The sequence below is a fragment of the Convolutriloba macropyga genome, chromosome 1, assembly GCF_964194025.1.
Source record: "Convolutriloba macropyga chromosome 1, txConMacr16.3, whole genome shotgun sequence".
Lineage (NCBI taxonomy): Eukaryota > Metazoa > Xenacoelomorpha > Acoela > Convolutidae > Convolutriloba > Convolutriloba macropyga.
The window spans coordinates 6749255-6757101 of NC_134468.1; positions in this window are offsets into that span (position 1 = coordinate 6749255).

Below are 7847 nucleotides of genomic sequence, written 5' to 3' on the forward strand. Positions count from 1 at the left end.
GATTGCGGACGTTCGTTTCTGCTGAAAAGCTAAATATTTGTGGTTCTTGTTTTTAATAAAAACATTCTCTCCAAAACTCTGTTTTCTAAGCGTGAAACCAAGGGTCTGACAAATTATTCTCTTCAAGTCCTGTCAGTCATTCGCAGACGGAACTTTGCTGACATAATGCTCTAAGTTTCAACGGACAATTTCAAATTAAGAGCTTTTAGGTGAGCCATCAATTCGAGCATAAAAAACTTTCTGCTCTAATTGTCTCGAGGCTGTGGCAATTTGATGATTTGAATGCACCCTAGTGATGAGCGGATTCAAGTCTTGTAAGAATCTTGCAAGATGATTCAAAACTTGCAAGATTCTTGCAAGAATCTCACAAGATACCAATCGAGGCAAAAAATAAATCGGGGTGCGAATGTTTCAAGAAACATCTTTGAAGCAAATTATTGTTTATTAAACAAATTACAAAACCAAATTAAAAGAAAAAAATTTCAGCTCGGATTCAAAGTCTTGCAAAAATCTTAAAATTTTTTTGAATTTTAAAAATTTTTTTGAGTATTTTTGGTAGCTAAAACTAACTGAACCAAATGAAATGACTTATATCAGAATTTTTGATCAGTGGAAATGAACCTAAATGACTTTTTTCGTAAACGACTTTTGAATGTGAAATCTTGCAATAATCTTGCAAGTTTCTTGCAAGATTTTGAATTCAAATGCAACCTTCCGACAAATAAATAGAGACATTTCGAGGCAACCAAATCCGTCTCCTTTATGTTCAATTTACCTAATAAACGACAAAAACCAACACTTTCAATTTTTCTTGTAGTTGCCCACGTATTTCAACAACTTCTTTAGATCAATTTTTTTTACAAAACACGTCCTCAGGATAGGTTAAAAGGGTTTATTAGTCTAAATTTTGTTTGTTTTTTTTTAATTTTCCCAAGCACGCCAAAAAAACTGAGTTGCCGTGGATCACTTATGTATACTCTTTACATTGTCTAGCGGAAGTATATGGGTACTTTGTTCATCTTTAAGGCATTGGATATCTTGACAGGGATTTGACAGGGAAACATAAAACCCATGAATTTATAGCCCCCTGTATTATGGTTGATTTACAAGAATATGGGGAGATGGGCTATAAGTTATCTGACCACTAAGCTGATGGTATAATGGGAGAGATTGAAAACTTTGATTGGTAAAAAATGATCTTCAATCCAGAAATTTTTTTGAACACCAACTTTTAAACTTTTGCACTTAAGCCGATGCGGAGAACTCATTAATTAAATTACTAAACTCCTTAGAAAACAATACTCACTGTTAGACTGCTATTCATTAGAAAAAAATGTATTGCGGAAACTTCAGATCTGAAACCGGATTGTGTTGCTGTTTTTAAAAATAAGTAAAATAGAGAAATGCCACAAATTTCAACTACGCGACTAGTTAAATAATTGAACTGACAAAACATTGGTCAGGATTGTTTCACCAACCGTAAAATTTTTATTCACCGGCTCTTGTGCTCAAATAGGAACGAAATTCAACCGCAACACTTCAAAAATGAATCCAAGGAACGTTCACACCACTATATGGTCTCCAAAATATAAGCTGCCGCTAGTTATATCGGTTTGAAACTGTTTTACAAACTCTTTCGCTCTATCTATCTCTCCAAGTAGTTTTTACCTTAAAGTTATCCCAGGTTGAGGTGCCATCCGGAAGTGACCTCTGATCAGACCACGTCCAACGCACAAGGTGTGTTCCCAGACCAAAATTACAGGGTCTGGGATTTGGCTCCAGCGCACAATAGTATGATCAGAGGTCACTTCGGTCTGGGGATGGTATGATCAGAGGTCACTTCGGTCTGTGGATGGTATGATCAGAGGTCACTTCGGTCTGGGGATGGTATGATCAGAAGTCACTTCAGGATGGGAATGGTCTGATCAGAGGCGGATTCAAGCGCACATTAGTCTGATCAGAGACCATTTTTTTTGATTTTTTGTTTTTATTACAGAGAGATGTCGGCTCTGTCAAGAGGCAACAAAAAGCAGCATTCTGATCACAGACAGATCTAGAGTCTGATGTCTTTGATCAGAACCAAAGGGGTCCAACCGATTGAACACGTCAGTCCCCTTACGAGTAAACTTTGTTCAACTGTAGAATACGATGTTTTATATGGAAAACTGTCCAAATTTATCCATTGAGTTGGAAATATGCACTAATGTATACTAAACAATTTTTTACTCAGCAGTTGGGTTATCTTTTCTTTAGCAATAATACTTTTAGAATGGTCTTTTTTTAGATGAATATAAAAATGCAAACATCATTTTGTATGAAATGAATATATTATAACAAAGTTCGTGCGGTGAAGTGATTTCGAGCGCACAATAGTCTGATCAGGAGCAACTTTTGAGCGCACAATAGTCTGATCAGAAGTGATTTTGAGCGCACAATCGTCTGGACAATGGTCTGGGTTTGAACTTGGCTATGGTCGCACAATCGTCTGGACAATGGTCTGATTATGGTCTGATCAGAGGTCCTTTCCGTCTGGGAAGGTCTGATCAGAGACAGTTTTGAGCGCACTTAGAGCGCACACGGTGATTCGAGCGCACTTTAGTCTGATCAGAGGATACTTTGGTCTGGGAGGGTCTGATCAGAGGTAACTTTCGTCTGGCACGGTCTGATCACGGGTCACTTCCGGATGGCACCTCAACCTGGGATTGTACGCGATGATTGGTAAGTTCACTCGAACTACGGACAACTACGTCCGTAATTTACAAGTGTGCTCCACACACAAGGAAATCATGAGCATAAAGTATTCATTTAGGAACGCTCCACCACACACAGGCAAATCATAAGCAAAACAATGAAAACGAATTTTCAGAAACGTTTGTTTTAGAGCAAAAACGTTCATTTTAAACCAGTTCAAAATTGTAATGCCGCATTTACTTCTCGCAAGATACAAAAATGAGAACGATGCTCCAATAGCAAAAACCTTGTCTAGAAGGCTCGATCTGTGGATTAGGTGCCAAATCAGTAACCCTTTTGTTGAGGCAAAAGCACTTCAGGAGCGTTTGAAAAAAGATAATTGAAAACGAGAAGAGGATAATTTCATAGTTTTTGAGAAAAAAAGTGGAGTCTGATATGATATCGAATGCTTTAGGATGCCTTTCAAATGATGCAAAGGGCGATGTGCTATCAACGTCCAATAAACTGATAATCTAAGGAAAAAATGAAACTTAACTCAATCTTCTACCAAAAGAGTATCCCTGTAATCAGAGAGCAGATCTAAAATAAGTAGTAACCGGTCTCAAAAATTTTTGAAAAATTTAATGGCTCTGAAAAAACGTGCGGCAACGAAAGCAAATAGCAGTTTTGGATTTGATGCAGAGATATGGAGATAATTTTTGACATCTTACAAAACTTTCTTAATTGTTTTAAAAAAAGTAATTTCCAAACTTGCAATTAGAATCGCCAGCGTAGAACTAAGTTTTTTGAATTCCCATAACACATGTCGACTGATTGCACTCTGAATAAACCCGTGGTTTGACCAATTTGCAATGGCGAGGTTTTAAGACGAATTAAACTTAAAATTCTAGTGAAGTACGTTTGACGAGATCTCCAACTAGTTGGGGGAATTGTACAGATATGCCTTGGACAAAAAACTAGCGTCGAACATGCTAACCATCCACTAACCCAATGCTTTCTTGAAGACGGTACTGATGCCATCCGTTTGATTGCTGCCAGGAACGCGTTTAATAGCTGGAATAGAGATCTGGCCCTAAAAAACATCAATAAAATATTTCCTTCACTTTATAAAACAGTCAGAAACTCCTATAAGAGCACATTAGATATTTTTTTAAAAAAAAGTTATCAAGCATCAAGAAGGAATAACGCATGGTGATCCAAAAGATATGACAACTTACAGATTGGATATACTTCTCCTCATCAACATGCTTGAGAAACAAAATTTGACTCCTAAATGATACGCAGATGAAGGTAATGTGGCTGGTAGCCTTGAATCACTACGAATCTTGATAGATAAGCTCAAGGAACATGACTGTGCGTTTGGTGATAATGTGATTAAATATCACCCCAGTGCCAAGCCGGATTTTTTCAGAAAGCGAACAATTTTTTTGTGCTATAGTTTCATGTAATTGAAAGTCATCGTGTTCTGGGCTCAGTTATCGGCTCTGAAAACTGATGCAACGATTTTGCGAAAAATTATTACTACACTTCTCTAACAGGAATAGGAAATGAGTTGTGAGAATGTTTAAAAACCATTTACAAATGGACTGCAACATAAATTGACTTTTATTGCTAGGACTACTCCAAACAAGGACAGTCCTCTAAGGGAAGCCGAAAAAAGATTTGAAACAATTCTGGTCCCTTCAATGCTCAAACATCACTCGAAAAATGATAAACAACGGAAGTCTTTTTTTCTTCCGGTCAAAGACGGTGGCCATAGCATTCTTCTACTTCAAGACAGGGCAAACAAACACGACAGATCTATTTGCATATGTGAGCCGTTTTAGAATCATTACACTGTAGACGCAGAATTTCATCAAGAAAAAATCTTTCAGAAAAACAGAAAAAAAGTAGGAACAGGCTTGAGCAAAAAACATTGGAGATCAAAGATCTCATCAATGAAAACTATTCTTTCTGTCTAGATTTGGCTACTGAAAAGGGAGCATAAGGGTGGCTAAACGCCCTTCCATCAAAAAGATATCATTTTGGTTTAACCGAGGGAAAGTTGGCAATACCATGGGATAGTATTGCCCTTAGATATGGCTGGGATCCGTAAAATTGCCATCCAATATGCCATCCAAAAACTTTTGAGGCACATGCTACACATATCAGACATCCATGTATCTTATTCCAACCTGCTGAGTGAGGTTTTCAATGATGACGCAGTCGAGGGACCCCTGAATTCAAACTTTGCAAGCTGAGCCTTTCGCAAATAGAAGTACCACAATTGATGATGTAACGGCTGAATTCCTATCAACGGAAAGGAAAGTTTCATACCGCCCAGTTCGTTAATATTGGTTAACATGATGTCCGGATACTAAGTCGTGCAGGTCAATTTTGTAACTCTATATCCGTTATGCTGTGAATTACCGTTGCATTAAACTTTGTTTTATTAATCCAAATAACTAATCGTTCAGCTTTGCTGAATAACAAAATCGATTGCTGAAACTAATCAGTAAGTTCCAATCAACCAATCAAACAGTTTTTCTGAGTTCTGGTTATGAACTCAATACTTCAAGTAGTGCAATTTAAAACAGGACATCTTGTATTCCTATAGGTTGCTCACTGTTTATCACTTAAACGAAATTAAGGGGACACCCGGTATCAGAATAGAACACAATTCACAGAGGAGAACCCGTGTTTTGCCATAAGGGGACCTGCATTATAGGTCCTTCGTTAGTCACCAGGGCCGAAGCCATAGAGACAACGTAGAATCTAGAATTTTGGTTTGGAAAACTCAAATCTGTGAATCGAAAATCTATCTTTCACTTCCTTTTGCTTTCAACAAAGAAACTGTTTATAGACCGTTTGTCTGGTCGAAGAAAAAGAATATTTTGTCACGCTTATGTTTAGCGATCACATGTTCTTTAATTTTCTTTCTCTCAACTTTCAATACCAAGTCAATTGTAAGATAAAGTTCAAACTTAACAGTAGTAAGACACAGTATTTTAATGCTCAAGTGAGATTGCGAAAAATATTAAATTGTATCAATTCAAAACTCAAAACTTATACTTTCCGCTCCTCTGTGGTTGTGGTTTCGGTTCTCTCTATAGTCTTTAACTTTTGTTGTACATGTCAATTTTCAACTGTTGATTAGTTAAACCCAACTATGTCAACATAAATACAAAACATGAATTTTTCCAAGCAAACTGACGTCAGGGACTGATGGTTATCCAGGTAGACTATCGAAAGAATTATCAAAATACAGGTCAAGTTTTGGCGAATAAAACTAATAATCCTCGTTAAGAAAAATCTTACTCCGTGTCAATAAATTTAGAAACGAAGTATTTTGACACATAGTGACTCAAATTTGCGTTGCTTGCTTCTCTCATTTTGTTGTTTTAATACAATCAGGGTTTGAGGAATTATTAATGCTCGGCCTACACATCACTGGCCCTGTTTTTCATCGCGAAAACATCTTTCCTGTTTAGTAACACAGGAGCGAGCTTCAACACTGGTCTCTCGTAAACTCCGTCGTTCGTTCAAACTTTTGCTGATCGAATCACTCCATCGGACCTTTCGATGGTCTCCATGACTCGACACAGATTATAATACCCTCGCTTGTCGCCGTCTTCGACCAACCAAATGAGTTCGCCCTCTGTTATGTTTTTGTTCTCTGTAGCTTGTCATTTTTGCGAAACTTGTCCAAATGAGACTAGCACAAGCTTGATTTTGTTGGAAGAGGTTTCGATGATCGAAAATTTTTTCTGCGCATAGCTGATAGGGTAAGCAAACATTCTTGTTGCCAAGCAAGAATTGATTGGGGCTCAACAATTTTAAGTGTTTAACATCTGAACCTACTGGGGTCAACGGACTTGCATTTCATGATTGCTCCAAAAAACACATTGTAGTTGAAACAACGTCCTCGGTGGCTTATCTGATCCCCAACACTAAAAAAAATGCTGACAAGTGGTTCCTATACCCATCCCAAACGAAGAGCTCTAATTGATTTGAACGTTCATCGGGTTCTTTGCTGAATTAGATTTTTTGTTCCATGTCGCAACGTACTCAGCAAACTCGCGTTCCGCTCCAATAAAGTTTGTCCCGTTTTGCTTATTATTTTACTTGATTTTCCTCTCCGTGCAAGAAATCGCATGATCGCATTGAAACAACTATCTATATCTAAAATGAGTATCACTCCTATGTGCACCGCTCTCACAATTAGACATGTGCATAGAAAACACTATCGTCTTTCGTTTCGTTGCCCAATCTTCACAGTGAAAACGCGAAAGCGCCTAAGTAGTCAAATTCAATATTTGTAAAGGCTGATGTAGCATCTAAACGCTCCTCCAGTAGATTTGAATCGCTGGTGCTATCGTTTGTACTCTGGCTTTTCTGCGGGTAACACACTTATTCTTCATTGATCATAAAGCTTTTCGTATGCCTAGGACCCACGTTTTCTGTTGAACAATGTTTCTGACATGCCTTTGAGTTGATTGTTCTGGTGTTCGTTTTGCAAGACCGCATGATGTTCGACCGCATGATGTTTCCAATGTAACAATATTGGATGTTTAGCTTTGAAGTCAATTGGCTTTTACCTATTCTGCTTTTGTCAGGAATAAGCCCTCTTTCAACCTAGAAAGGTGAGAATTGTAGAACTTTGCTGCTTTTTGGGATCTCCTTTTCAGCTTTCAGAGATATCTTCTCCTCAACAAACTTTTCCTGCTGTAGCAACTTGAGGATGATTGCCCTTACCTTCTCTCTCTCTCTCTCTCTCTCTCTCTCTCTCTCTCTCTCTCTCTCTCTCTCTCTCTCTCTCTCTTCAACAATGACCTCAAGTGTGGCTGGTTTGTATTTGCTCCAAACTCGCTTCAAAATTGCCATTTTTTTTTAATTGTCTGTTAAAATTACTGAGTGAGAAGGTTACTGAACAACTTTCTTTTCGTCAGCCTGTGGCATGAAGATAGATGAGAAAAGGCTCCCTTCATCTGAAGCAAACGCGAGGTTGACTTGCTCCGTCCATTCACTCTGTGGTTGCATTAACCAGGCTGGCCCAATGAGCCACTCACTCCTGCTGAGCTCCTCGATGTTGATTACTCTCTTGCTAATGTCCGTTGGGTTATTGATACCACTCACATAAAAATGGTACCACCCACCGGGAAACATTTGTTGTATCC